This window comes from Eurosta solidaginis, chromosome 1, assembly GCF_040869045.1.
Source record: "Eurosta solidaginis isolate ZX-2024a chromosome 1, ASM4086904v1, whole genome shotgun sequence".
Taxonomy (NCBI): domain Eukaryota; kingdom Metazoa; phylum Arthropoda; class Insecta; order Diptera; family Tephritidae; genus Eurosta; species Eurosta solidaginis.
In genome coordinates, this window is record NC_090319.1 from 362,635,428 (window position 1) to 362,649,662 (window position 14,235).

The window sequence follows — 14,235 nt, forward strand, 5'->3', positions numbered from 1 at the left end:
GGTCACTAAATTATCTCGACATAGTGCAGAAAAAGTGCCGAAATGGCCCTGACGGGATCCGGACGGGTTCCAAAATGATCCCGAAATAGCCCCGAAATAACCCCGACGAGATCCTGGACGGATCACAAAAACTATCCAGAAATGATGCCGGAAGACTCCCAAAACGATGTCGAAATAGTCCCGAAATGACCGAGAAGGGATCCCGGAGAGTTCCAGAAATTATCTCGGAAGAGGCCCTAAAAGATTACTGAAATAGTCCAGTAAAACTCACATAATGACCACGACGGGATTCCGGATGGATACCGAAAACCATCCCGAAATTATCCATGAAGGGTCCCCCGACGAGATCCCGAGGACCATCTAGAAAGGATCCCTGAAGGGTTCCCAAATAATCCCGAAATAGTACCAAAATGACACTGACGGGATCTCGGACGGATCTCGAAAACCATCCAAAAATGATCCCGGAAGAGTCCCAAATAGTCCAGATAAAGTCACGAAATGATCATCAAGAAATGATCCCGGAACGGTCCACAAATTATCCCGTAAAAATACAGGGGGTCACGAAATGGCCACGACGGGATCCCAAAGACCATCTTGAAATGATCTCTGAAGGGTCCCCAAAATGATGCCGAAATAATTCCGAAAAAGTCCCGAAATTACCCTGCTTGGAAAGAATTGGGACAGGAAAAATAATACATCTATATTGGGTCCCAGGGTATGTGGGCATAAATGGGCATGAAAAAGGGGATGAACTATCTATAATGGGTACATCCCTTGAAGCTTGCTCCGTTAACGTCCCAACTAGATTTGGCGAGATTAAGAGAATGCGAAAGGTGCACATTATGAACCAAGCGGGAAAGGCGTGAGTCCAAGTACGGCGCTGTAAAGTGTCAAACAGCAAAGTTGCATCTATCATTAAAAAGAGAGGACTGTATACTCAAGTTGGGTATACTCACTGGACACTGCCTTCTGGTGTCATATTCCTTTCAATCGGGCTTATTAAATGATAGCAAATGAAGGAAGTGCGGGTTGGAGGAAGAAACATTCGAGCACGCTTTGTACACATGCCCTACACTGCGCTTGCCAGGCTAAGAATCCAGCTATTAGAAGTGGTACAGTTGTCAGATGTAGAAGCAGCGAGTGGCAACGGACCAAGAAAGCTTCTAGTATTTGCCAAGAGAACGGGGTTATTTTATAACTTAGGCCCTGGTTTTGGATAGAGTTTTTCAATTTGATCGCTAAACAAACTTCTGGTAACACTACGGACTCATTCAGTCCATATGAGATCCTCATGGGCTGGCCAGTTCAACCTAGCCTGACCTATCTGGCGAATAGAATAATTTTCACTCATACCATTCAATTTAAGAAAAATCTAGCGCGAAAAGCGCAACTAGATATATAAAAAAAATTTGCAAAAAAAAAAAAAACTGTGGTCAACTGAAGCGAGAAACCTTTTGGGCAACTCATCATAAATTATGAAGAATGAAATATATTTTTCCTTCAAGCCACAATTTTACTTTCAGAGCAGCTAACAGAGCAAAATCTCATCACTCACATCGAACAAAAGAAAAGCACATTAAAATTAAGATTTTGTAAGTTGGTATGGCATTGTTGTTTGTTTTGGTTAACTCGGGGCATGAGAGTGGATTGTTCTGAGTTTTATTTTGTTTATATACTCATTTTTACTTATTTTTTTCTTTGTTGGATAAATTTATTAAGAAGGATAGCCAGCAATGGCAATAATAAGCACATATATACATACAGATTGAGTAAATAGAAAGTGTGTTGGAATGCTGAAGCGCATAGTTTAAATAAATTGTTTAATGAAGTAATTAATGTAGATTGTGTTACCCGGAATCTTGGGTTAATGAGAGAGCCTCTGGCAAGTAATTACTTGGGTTTAATAGCTCACCCATTTGAAGCTGCGCTAAACAAAGGTAAGCCAACAAAAGCAGTAATTTTGTTATACTCAGCTGAGCAGAGTTCACAGAGTATATTAACTTTGTTCGCATAACGGTAATCCGTAACGGCATAAACTAATCGAGATAGATATAGACTTCTATATATCAAAATGATCTGGGTGAAAAAAGAAATTTTAGAAAATTTAGCCATGTCCGTCCGTCCGTCCGTCCGTCCGTCCGTCTGTCCGTCCGTCTGTACCCACGATAACTTGAGTAAATTTTGAGGTATCTTGATTAAATTTTGTATGTAGATTCCTGGGCGCTCGTCTCAGATCGCTATTCAAAACGAATGAAATCGGACTACAACCACGCCCACTTTTTCGATATCGAAAATTTCGAAAAACCGAAAAAGTGCGATAATTCATTACCAAAGACGGATAAAGCGATGAAACTTGGTAGGTGGGTTGAAATTGTGACGCAGAATAGCAAATTAGTAAAATTTTGGACAATGGGCGTGGCGCCGCCCACTTTTAAAAGAAGGTAATTTAAAAGTTTTGCAAGCTTTAATTTGGCTGTCGTTGAAGATATCATGATGAAATTTGGGAGGCGCGTTACTCCTATTAATATATGTATGCTAAATAAAAATTAGCGAAATCGGATGACGAACACGCCCACTTTTAAAAAAAATTGTTTTTTAAGTCAAATTTTAAAAAAAAATGTAATATCTTTACAGTATAAATGTAAATTATGTCAACATTCGACTCCAGTAGTGATATGGTGCAACGAGATACAATGATAAAAGAAAATTTAAAAATAGGCGTAACTCCGCCCTTTTTCATTTAATTCGTCTAGAATACTTTTAATGCCATAAGTCGAACAAAAATTTACCAATCCTTGTAAAATTTGGTAGGGACATAGATTCTATGACGATAACTGTTTTCTGTGAAAACGGGCGAAATCGGTTGAAGCTACGCCCACTTTTTATACACAGTCGACCGTCTGTCTTTCCGCTCGGCCGTTAACACGATAACTTGCGCAAAAAACGATCTATCTTAACTAAACTTAGTTCACGTACTTATCTGAAGTCACTGTATCTTGGTGTAAAATACGGTCGAAATCCGACTATGACCACGCCCACTTTTCCGATATCGAAAATTACGAAAAATGAAAAAAAATGCCTTATTACTATCCCAAATAGGAAAAAAGAGATGAAACATGGTAATTGGATTGGTTTATTGACGCAAAATATAACTTGGGAAAAAACTTTGTAAAATTGGTGTGACAACTACCAACTTCTACAGGGCGAAATCAAAAGCCCTTGGAATCTTGGCAGGAATACTGTTCGTGGTATGACATATATAAATAAATAGCGGTACCCGACAGAAGATGTTCTGGGTCACCCTGGTCCCATTTTTGTCGATATCTCGAAAACGCTTTCACATATAAAACTAAGGGCTACTTCCTTTTAAAACCCTCATTAATACTTTTAATTTGATACCCATATCGTACGAACACATTCTAGAGTTACCCCAGGTCCACCCTTATTGCGATATCTCGAAAAGGCGTCCACCTATAGAACTAAGGCCCACTACGTTTTAAATAATCATTAACACCTTTCATTTGATACACATGTCATACAAACACATTCCAGGGTTACCCTAGGTTCATTTTGCTATATGGTGATTTTCGCTTATTTTGTTTCCAAAGCTCTCAGCTGAGTATGTAATGTTCGGTTACACCCGAACTTAGCCTTCCTTACTTGTTTTTGTTTATATTTTAAACATTCATTATAATTTAATTCTTAATTGTACCTTTTTTTATAAAGAGTTCCATTGTCGATGTGAGTTGTTAATACATCAATTTATGCGGATAGATAATAAGGTAAAAGGACTCTGCAAACTAGTTTAATAAGAATACTTTTAGTTAGAATGGTTAGAACAAAACCGCAGAGAGGTAAATAGATGTTTGTGTTAAGTAAACATGAATAAAGCAATATTCTCTTCAGTACAACATGCTTACACCAAAGACAGTCGATACTTCGACGCATAGGGTGGTCATGAATATAGCGAAAGCCCTGGAACGCCAGGAATATGCCCTAGATGTTTTCCTGGACATTGCAATCATGAATAGTCTCAACTCGATTGAAGCACATCCGGCCATAACAATCTGCATTGGCTCCATGTTATGCTGCAGAATGATCACGTCGCAATGAGGTCCATGCGAGGCCACAAAATTTGTAAACAGAGAAACGCCGCAGGTTGGAATATTATCACCAACCCTGTGAACGCTGGTCATCAACCAATTTCTTAGACAGTTTGAGATAGGACCAGTCAAACCTATGGCGTATCTAAATGAGGTTTCAGTCATCATAAGCGATAGGTGTCTACCAACAAACAGGACGCTTGATGGTCTACAGTCGGGTAAACGGCCAATGCGAAAAAAACCGATCTAGAAATATTTTCTAGGATATATGAGGTCTTTAATTGAACTAAGCGCAAGCTTCGAGGGACAGCCCTGCAAGAATAATACAGCATAAAATACCTAGAATATATAATAGATAGTAAGTTGTCGTGGAAACTCCATTTGGAGCAGAAAGCGAAGAAAGCCACTGTATGCATGCAAGAGTTTGCTGCGATGCACGTGGGGCCTATCGCTCAAACTCCCGCATTTGGAATATACGGCAAATATCAAACCCAATTTTTTTTACTATGGGATTCTTGTTTGGTGGACAGCCAAACAAAGAAATAAGTTTACCAAAAAACTTGAGGGGGTATGCATATTATCAATGCTAAGCATAACGTGAGCCCTAAAAACTATCCCGACAGCAGCATTGCATGCCATTCTGCACATCCCTCCCGTAGACCTAATGGCCAAAATTATAGCATTAGCAACTACAACAAAGCTTAAGGCCTAGGGACAGCTTGAGTGCAGGCCTTATGTCCATAACAGCATAGCGCCGTCTAATACAGGGAGACGAAGTATATGACCCCGTACTTTAGTTTCGAAAGACATATTGGCATTACTATAAAGCCGTAAGGTTACAGCAAGGGTTCGGAAATGGCGGAACATACTATGTACGTGTATACCGTAGTTCCAAATTAACGGAAGGAGTCGAGTTTTCTGTTTACTGTGTTGATCCAGAAATATATAGATCCTGCATGCTACAAGATCAATGCAGTGTCTTTGAGGTGAGAATCGTAGCCATAAAGAAAGTAGCAGCAATTGTTGTGTCAATATAAATATTGATAGTCAGGCGGCGATCACAAAGGGTTGAATATTATCCATCAAAAAGGAGAAGCATAGACAAAAGCTAGGTCCTAGAAATCTTTAAGCAAGAGGGAGGAGCTATTTTGTAACATAAGTCCTAGTACTTAGATGAGCCAACCATATAGTTGAATCATAGTAAACCGAGTTCCAGTTTCAAAAAAAGTTTGGTTTGTTGGCTGCATATACAAAAATGTTCACATACATTCAAAAAAGAATGCACCGAACTGAAAAAACAGCTAGAGAGTGAGAATTAAATAAAGAATTGGACTACAGGCAACACCAGAAGTTTTAAGTCGATTTTGGCAAAAAACAAAGAAATTTCAATAAACCAAGAGTTGACAAAAAAATTTTTGAATGGGCGACTCGAAAAACGTCGTGAGCGCTAATCATAATTGTCCAGTGACGCAAAGATAACCACCTTTGTTCAGTAACTGATCTCAAAAATAGGTCTGATCTATTCTATTATAAAAGAATTTCCTTTGCAATTCTAAACAATTCCTATTGCCGATTACAATAAATCTGGAAAGCTTGTAAGTATATTATATAAAAAGTTTTTAAAATTTGAAACCGTGACGAGAAAAAAATTTTTTTCAGTGCATTTTTTGCCATGCTTAATGGAATAATAACTCAGTTTTCTTCAGATATTTTACACATTGTTTAACCGCTTTTTTCGTTTTCAGGACATAGATATGAAGGCATGACATGTTCGTACTCTTAGGGCCGATTTTTCAGTAGCTGGTTAAGGTAAGCTTAAACTAAGCTTTCTTAAACTCTAGTCAAATTTAAACTCCAGTTAAACTACTGAGTAGTTTTTCAGTCAAAGTTTAGGGCCGCCTTTGGGTTGGGCTTTTTTGTACGGAAACTTTGGTAGTTTATTATTATTTTATTATCTAGAAAATTTGTAGATACGACAACAACGGGATTTTGCTTACCCAACAAATATTTAAATAATATTTTTCCAGCGAAATTTATATCTAGTTCCGGAGGTGATACCCAACATCATCATTTAATTATTCTTAAACCAGTTAGTTCTAGAGTTGATCTCCAACGTCATTAGCATTTTCAAATTATAATCCAAATTTTGAGAGATTTTGAGAAATGTACAATTCTGAAATGAATATTCTGCATGTTTCCTAATTGATATCTTATATTGGATATCGAGTTGAGCTTAATTTAAAAAATCTCCAAGGTGGTACTACCAAAGGAAACAGCTATTTATTGTGAGCAATAAACACCTGATTGATACCAGTAATGAAGCGTAATTAATCAACAAATATGGAGACAAAATAAGGGAAAATCACCATATAGGAAAATGAACCCAGGGTAACCCTGGAATTTGTTTGTATGACATGGGTATCAAATGGAAGATACTAAAGAGCATTTTAAGAGGGAGTAGGCCATAGTTCTATGGGTGGACGCCATTTAGGAATATCGCCATAAAGGTGGATCAGCGTGACTCTAGAATTTGTTTGTACGATATGGGTATCAAATGAGAAATGTACAATTCTGAAATGAATATTCTGCATGTTTCCTAATTGATATTTTATATTGGATATCGAGTTGAGCTTAATTTAAAAAATCTCCAAGGTGGTACTACCAAAGGAAACAGCTATTTATTGTGAGCAATAAACACCTGATTGATACCAGTAATGAAGCGTAATTAATCAACAAATATGGAGACAAAATAAGGGAAAATCACCATATAGGAAAATGAACCCAGGGTAACCCTGGAATTTGTTTGTATGACATGGGTATCAAATGGAAGATACTAAAGAGCATTTTAAGAGGGAGTAGGCCATAGTTCTATGGGTGGACGCCATTTAGGAATATCGCCATAAAGGTGGATCAGCGTGACTCTAGAATTTGTTTGTACGATATGGGTATCAAATGAAAGGTGTTAATTAGTACTTTAAAAGAGAGTGGTGGTAGTTGTATATGTGAAGGCGTTTTCGAGATATCGGCCAAAATTTGGACCAGGGCGACCCAGAACATCTTCTGTCGGGTACCGCTAATTTATTTATATATGTCATACCACGAACAGTATTCCTGCCAAGATTCCAAGGGCTTTTGATTTCGCCCTGCAGAACTTTTTCATTTTCTTCTACTTAATAGGATAGGTGTCACACCCATTTTGCAAAGTTTTTTTCTAAGGTTATATTTTGCGTCAATAAACTAATCCAATTACCATGTTTCATCCCTTTTTTCGTATTTGGTTTAGAATTATGGCATTTTTTAAATTTTTCGTAACTTTCGATATCGAAAAAGTGGCCGTGGTAATAGTCGGATTTCGGCCATTTTTTACACCAATACAAAGGGAGTTCAGAAAAGTACGTGAACTGAATTTAGTAAAGATATATGGATTTTTGCTGAAGTTATCGTGTTAACGGCCGAGCGGAAGGACAGACGGTAGACTGTGTATAAAAACTGGGCATAGCTTCAACCGATTTCGCCCTTTTTCACAGAAAACAGTTATCGTCCTAGAATCTAAGCCACAATCAAATTTCACAAGGATGTGTAAATTTTTGTTCGACTTATGGCATTAAAAGTATCCTAGACAAATTAAATGAAAAAGGGCGGAGCCACGCCCATTTTGAAATTTTCTTTTATTTTTGTATTTTATTTCACCAAATCATTACTGGAGTCGAATGTTGACATAATTTACTTATATACTGTAAAGATATAAAAATTTTTCTTAAAATTTTACTAAAAAAAAAATTTTTTTAAAGTGGGCGTGGTCGTTCTCCGATTTTGCTAATTTTAATTAAGCATACATATAGTAATAGGAGTAACGTTCCTGCCAAATTTCATCATGATGTCCCAACGACTGCCAAATTACAGCTTGCAAAACTTTTAAATTAACTTCTTTTAAAAGTGGGCGGTGCCACGCCCATTGTCCAAAATTTTACTAATTTGCTATTCTGCGTCACAAGTTCAACTCACCTACCAAGTTTCACTGCTTCATCCGTCTTTGGTAATGAATTATCGCACTTTTTCCCTTTTTCGAAATTTTCGATATCGAAAAAGTGGACGTGGTTATAGTCCATATCGTTCATTTTAAATAGCGATCTGAGATGAGTGCCCGGGAACCTACATACCAAATTTCATCGAGATATCTGAAAATTTACTCAAGTTATCGTGTTAACGGACAGACGGACGGACATGGCTCAATCAAATTTTTTTTCGATACATATGGTTTTGATATGTGGAAGTCTATGTCTATCTCGATTCCTTTATACCTATACAATCAACCGTTATCCAATCAAAGTTAATATACTCTGTGAGCTCTGCTCAACTGAGTATAAAAATAAATTATATATATTTTATTTTATTTTCGTGAAAATGTTGTAGTATTGGAATCTTACACCTGAGTTCAGTCAAAGAACCAGAAGTTGGGAACGATTATTTTTTCAACTTATGTAATAGCATTTTTCGCTTTATAAAAAATCACTCTTTTTCGTAACAACTCTTGAGATTTTAGAGGTATGCTAGTAATCAACATGAGCTCTAATGGTACTCAAGCCCAAATGTTTGTTGGGTTTTTTTGACGCCATTTCGAACGAACTCAAATCACCGATAGGCTAACTAGAGTTCAACCCTGCCAGATCGGCCGCTAAAGCTCAGCTTACACTTGAGTTTAAGTAGACTGAAAACTGCAGAATAAGTTTAAGCGTAGTTTATCTGACAAACTGAGGTGGACTTTTACTGAAAAACCGGGCCTTATTGGTCGTAATACAAGAAAATAACCTTCAAGGTATCTACGTGTAAAGAACTGTAAAATCTGTTTTTTTTTTTTTTGTTACTAGGTAAAATTAATTGTTACATACGTACAAGTGGCGCTAATAGAAACGTGCTAAAATATGAATATTTTTTCTAATATAAAAACTCTACGTAGTATTTATTACGTTCATTCAACAACGCTTCCACAAAAATTCCAAACCGTTTAATTTTTTCATACCATCTTAATTAAAAAGTTCGGCATTACACATATTATGTATATACAAAATTTTTTTAAGTAAACGAAAAACTTTTTTAACATTTTGTATGGGTTGATGGCCTTAACTTCATAAAAAATTTTACTAAGTAATCATTTGAACACAATTTCTTCAGTAAAGAGCAGAGACCGTAATGAGTCATTATAAGTTTTGATAAAGAAATACTTGAGAGGCTGGAAGTAAAAAGACAAACATACAGTTCAAGTCAACATCGGGCAGACATACAACAAAGCAATAAAAATATGACATTCCATATAGAATTAATATAGATTTCGCTTGAGTGCAGAAATGGCAAAAAGTCCTAATAACGTGTACATTGATGGTTCCAAACAAACGAAACGGTTGGGCCTATACTTTACTGCATCGATTCAGAGATAAGTAGACCTAAATGGAAATTCTTCAGGCGGCCATTAAAATTCACACTGTACTTCAAAAAGAAATCTCCTAGAATTCAAACCAGCATTGAAGAGATTTCTTTCAGGCCGGATTGTATTTCTGTACTGTATTTCTAGGAAACTAAAAGGTCGATGAGTTGGCAAGGGATAGTGCTGCACTCGGTAAATGTATGGAACACGATCCAATGCGTTTGGGAGAAATCAAAAGGAGACAAGGAGTTTCATATGATCAATTAAGCAGGAAAGACGTAGAAAGAAGCACCGGGTTGCAAAATTTCTAAGATTATCTGCAAGTCCAACGATAGCAGGCTGAAAAAGTTTCTCATACCACTAAAGAGGCAAGAGTTAAATCTCATGATGGGCATGCTTACAGTAGACACTGCCTTCAGGTATCGCATGCTGCTATGTTAGGCCTTATCTTAGTAACAGCAGACTTTGGAAGTGCAAGCTGCAGGAGGCAACGATTGGGCACGTTCAGTGTTCATGTCCTGCGCTCGCGAGGTCAAGGCTCCAGCTGCTAGGGCAGTAGAGTTGCCAGGCCTCGTGCTAGCAATTCAGCTTGGTCCCATAAACTTTTAGTATTTGCTAAGAGGACGAAGTACTTTATAACATAAGACGCGGTGCCTTATGGAAATTATTCCGCTTGGGGTTCAAACTAATTTTGGTAACACTTTAAACACATTCAGTCTATGTGAGTATTTCATGACCGGCCAGTTCAACCTTACACCAAACTGAAATCCTTCCTGTTGCTCGGTGACTGCATCACTCTTTTTCTGCTGTCGTTTTGAAGCGGCACAGTTGAGTAGTTTTTAGCGATTCTGGATGTTAAAAATCCAGAGTCCAAAATGGAGGACCATATGCTCATGGGGGTATTCTGACTGAACACTTGCTTTCTGACAACTCATGCTTTTAAATTAGGCCTTGGCAGTATTAACAGATGTAGAATGTGCGGTTTGTAGGTCCTAACGAGTACATATTGTGCTCCTGTAGATTTCAACTGTTGGCAATTACAGTACTATCACAGCTAGATGCAGGCAGCAAGTACCATAGGACCTAGAAAGCTTCTGGTATTTGCGAAAAGTGCGGAGTTGTATTATAAGAAAAGTCATGGTTTTGAGTAGGGGTTTTCAGTTTGGTCGTTGATCAAAAATTCTGGTTGTAGTTCTCACCAACCGGGTAGTTCAACCTTACCTAACCTAACCTAAGCTACAACTTATTATTTGCGGTCCCTGTAATATTTAATAACTCATTTACCCTGAATTCCAAGCATTGTTATTAATAACAAGAAACACTACCATTATTCTATTTGCATCTTTATTGTTTATGTGCTTTTCGCCATTTCTTTTTAAAATTCTTTTATAAGTGTTTATTGTTCTGTTGGCTTTTACCTGAAAACTGCAAAGACTTACTTTTTTATTTTTTAATAAAATATGCCCACAAGTAAAAAAGATCAGAAGAAGTTAATTTTAGCTATGATGAATACAAAATACCCAAAGGTAGGAGGATAGTTGTACCTGATGTATACCTCTGTATGTAGGTCGAAAATACACACCCGAATTTCGATATTGCACGATAACTCATTGATGCTTCTGCAGTTCGACACCGATTCAATACTCGATAATTTTATAATGATATGTTAACGTGCAAATTATTGTAACGAATTTGCTGCAAATCCTCTTATTTGCAACCCTCTGCTAAGTTCGTATCGCTAAACTGTTGAATAAATAACTCCAATATGTAATAATGTAAAATAGCCTTTATTCAAGTACACAATACACAATAACAATTATACTTTGCAACGTATAGCTTGCTTAATAACCAAACTGATTGACAGCTCAAATGAAACTCTACTATTCAAAATAATACTGCTATAGCTCGCTAGATAGCTCTTAATCCAAATCTCAAATCAAACTGAATTCTTTTTACTCGCTTGCGCCGCTTTTACAGTTTACGCTGCATACATCTAGGCTCTTCTATTTCCAGAACTTACCAACTATTTCGAGTGTTTATAGTTCTCATATAGTTTCTACTTGTTTACAATTTTCTACTTTTCAGCGTCTCTCAGATGTATGTGAGTTTGTAGTTTACAGTCTCTCGCACACACATAGGCGTATAAGTAAATGCATCTGTGTGTGACATCTCTCGGCTGCCTTATATATGTGTATACATGATTTGATTATTGACATAAACACCGCTTAGCATGGCCTTAGCATCACCTTAGTGATGGTATAGTTTAGTGATGCTAATATCCGCGACTTTATGTTAAAGCCCAGTCACATAAGTTGTCATTCATATATGTAGTTGCGTTTAACGCAATCATATGCATGATGAGTAGATTGGCAGTATTTATATGGAGAACGGCAAATCAAGCGACACTGGCACCATCTGACATGAATATGTAGCCAACTTCCAACTTTTGTTGCAAGCAAAGCATAAGAGGAAGAATTTAACAGTTGCTTTGGCTAAGTGTGCTTTCACATTTCATAAATGAAATTGGTTTTCCCACTCGTTGCTACTTTTTTAACATTTTTCAAAGTTAAGAAATGCGTTTCAAAAACTAAGTAGAAGATATGTTAGCAAGTATTTTTCTTGTGTCGTCAGAATGTTTATAACGATGCTTCGCGAAATTTGAATGTGAATGGACAAGGCGAAATACGCCTGCATAAAACGCGTGCATAAAATTGCGGTATCCGTCCGTCCGTTCGTTCATCTCTCCGTCTGTCCCTCCGTTTACACGATTACGTGAGCAAATATTGGGGTATATTCACCAAATTGGATTCAACGAATAAAAATTAAATATTAATATTTTTCATACACTTTTAAGCTTTTTCTATTCTTTCCCTTGTTCCTACCCATATCTTGAACTTGATATTCATATTTAGCTGGATATGCGAGGGGAAATATAAATTCCTTTTTTATATTTATTATACTAATTTTAATAAAAGGTGAATGTATCCAACATTAGCAATACGATCGTGTCGAAACTATTTAGAGCATTTCTTAAACAATCGAAAACATCGGATAACGCCACTATCTTTAGGTTTATAAATCTTACGATTTCTCGAACTTATTCGAGAAGAGATTTTTTGCGAATCTTGCATTTTCGCGAGATTCTCGAATCCCGAAATACTCCTAAAGCTCGCGAAATTCTCGAAATTATATTTAATCGATGTATTGGCTGTTTTATATTCAGCTTACGATTTTCTCTGGACCACAAGCGAAAATTTCCACAATACCACAATTGCAAAACACCGAAAAGCGTAGAGTACTACTGCCATTGAAGCAACTTATTCAATTAAGCTTGCGAGCAATGCGAGTGCTTCGAGATTCGAGAATCTCGCTAGAGGCTGAGTTCTCATTTCCTCGACTAAAAATTAGAATATTATGAACAAAATTATATAACTATCTTTTGAGTTAAGTATCATTGGAAAGGCAATTTAATCAACAAAAAAAAACCATAAGTAAAAAAACTACTACGCGACTAAGTTGAATGTCGAGATGCTCGCGCGATTTACGAGTATCTCGAGATACGATAATCTCGTGAGAAGCCATTCGAAAAGAATTCGTTAGCTTTAAATATTTTTTTAATGGACGTTGTGACAGCGTACTGCCCTCAAGTGGTCCAATGAAACCAGACTAATCCTGCTCATTCCGAGTCGTTGCAAGGCAGTGGTTTGTTCACCGCCGAAATCTAAAACTGCTCAGCTACAGAGGAAACCTCTTCAGCTAAGTAAAATAAATGACATATTTGTAATTAATATAAATACATATTATGGATGCAATAAATAAAAATTTAATTCAATATGTTAATGAATACTGTTAGTTACTATTAAGAGAAGAAAGAACAGATTTTTTAATGCAAAAAAACGAGTCCGAAACATCAAATGTGCTAGAGTGGGAGTTGTAATTCTGACAAACACAGCGGAAGGGTTCATTTAATTCAAAACTTGTTCTACAATGTTTTAGGAAGAGAGGTTTAAAATTACTTGAAGGCCGGGAAGGAACATTAAAGTCTACTTCGCTCAAAAGATATGAGCTAGAGAATTAACCATTTAGTAATTTAATCTTAATATTACAAAATTGAGTAAACGAGGGTAATTAAATACGTAATAATAACTAAAATTAAGTTTTTTCAAGAAAAGAGCATCCTTGAAAATATAAAAAAAGTTAGTAATAAAATATCATATACACTAGAGAAAGTTGGTATAGAAAAGTTGCAAATTTTCCATGAAGATCTGACTTTTGCTTTGGTCATTAAAATTCAACTTTTTGCATTTATTAGCTAATTTTCCGGCTCAAGCAAATATTTCTCTGGAAACTTTTAAAGGCTAATTACTGCGGTACACTATAATTATCTTTCGTAAGTTTTTTATTGCTTTTTTATGCGATCTTTCATCTCTTTCGTTTGTCTTACAATGAGAACAGGGCATACCCTTAAAGTATAGAAAATTGTCTGCCTAATTTTTGACTTATAAATATATAGCGAAAAAATAAGTAAGGGCGTTTAGATAAGAGCGAAGTTTGCTTGCAGTTGGGGATTTTCAGAGATAAACAGCAACTGGTGCGTTATGCACTTTATTCGAAGCTATTTGCTCTTAGTACCTTTATTTATAAAAATAGTTGCATAGTAACATATGTATGTATGTATGTATGCATGTATGTATAAATAACATAAATATA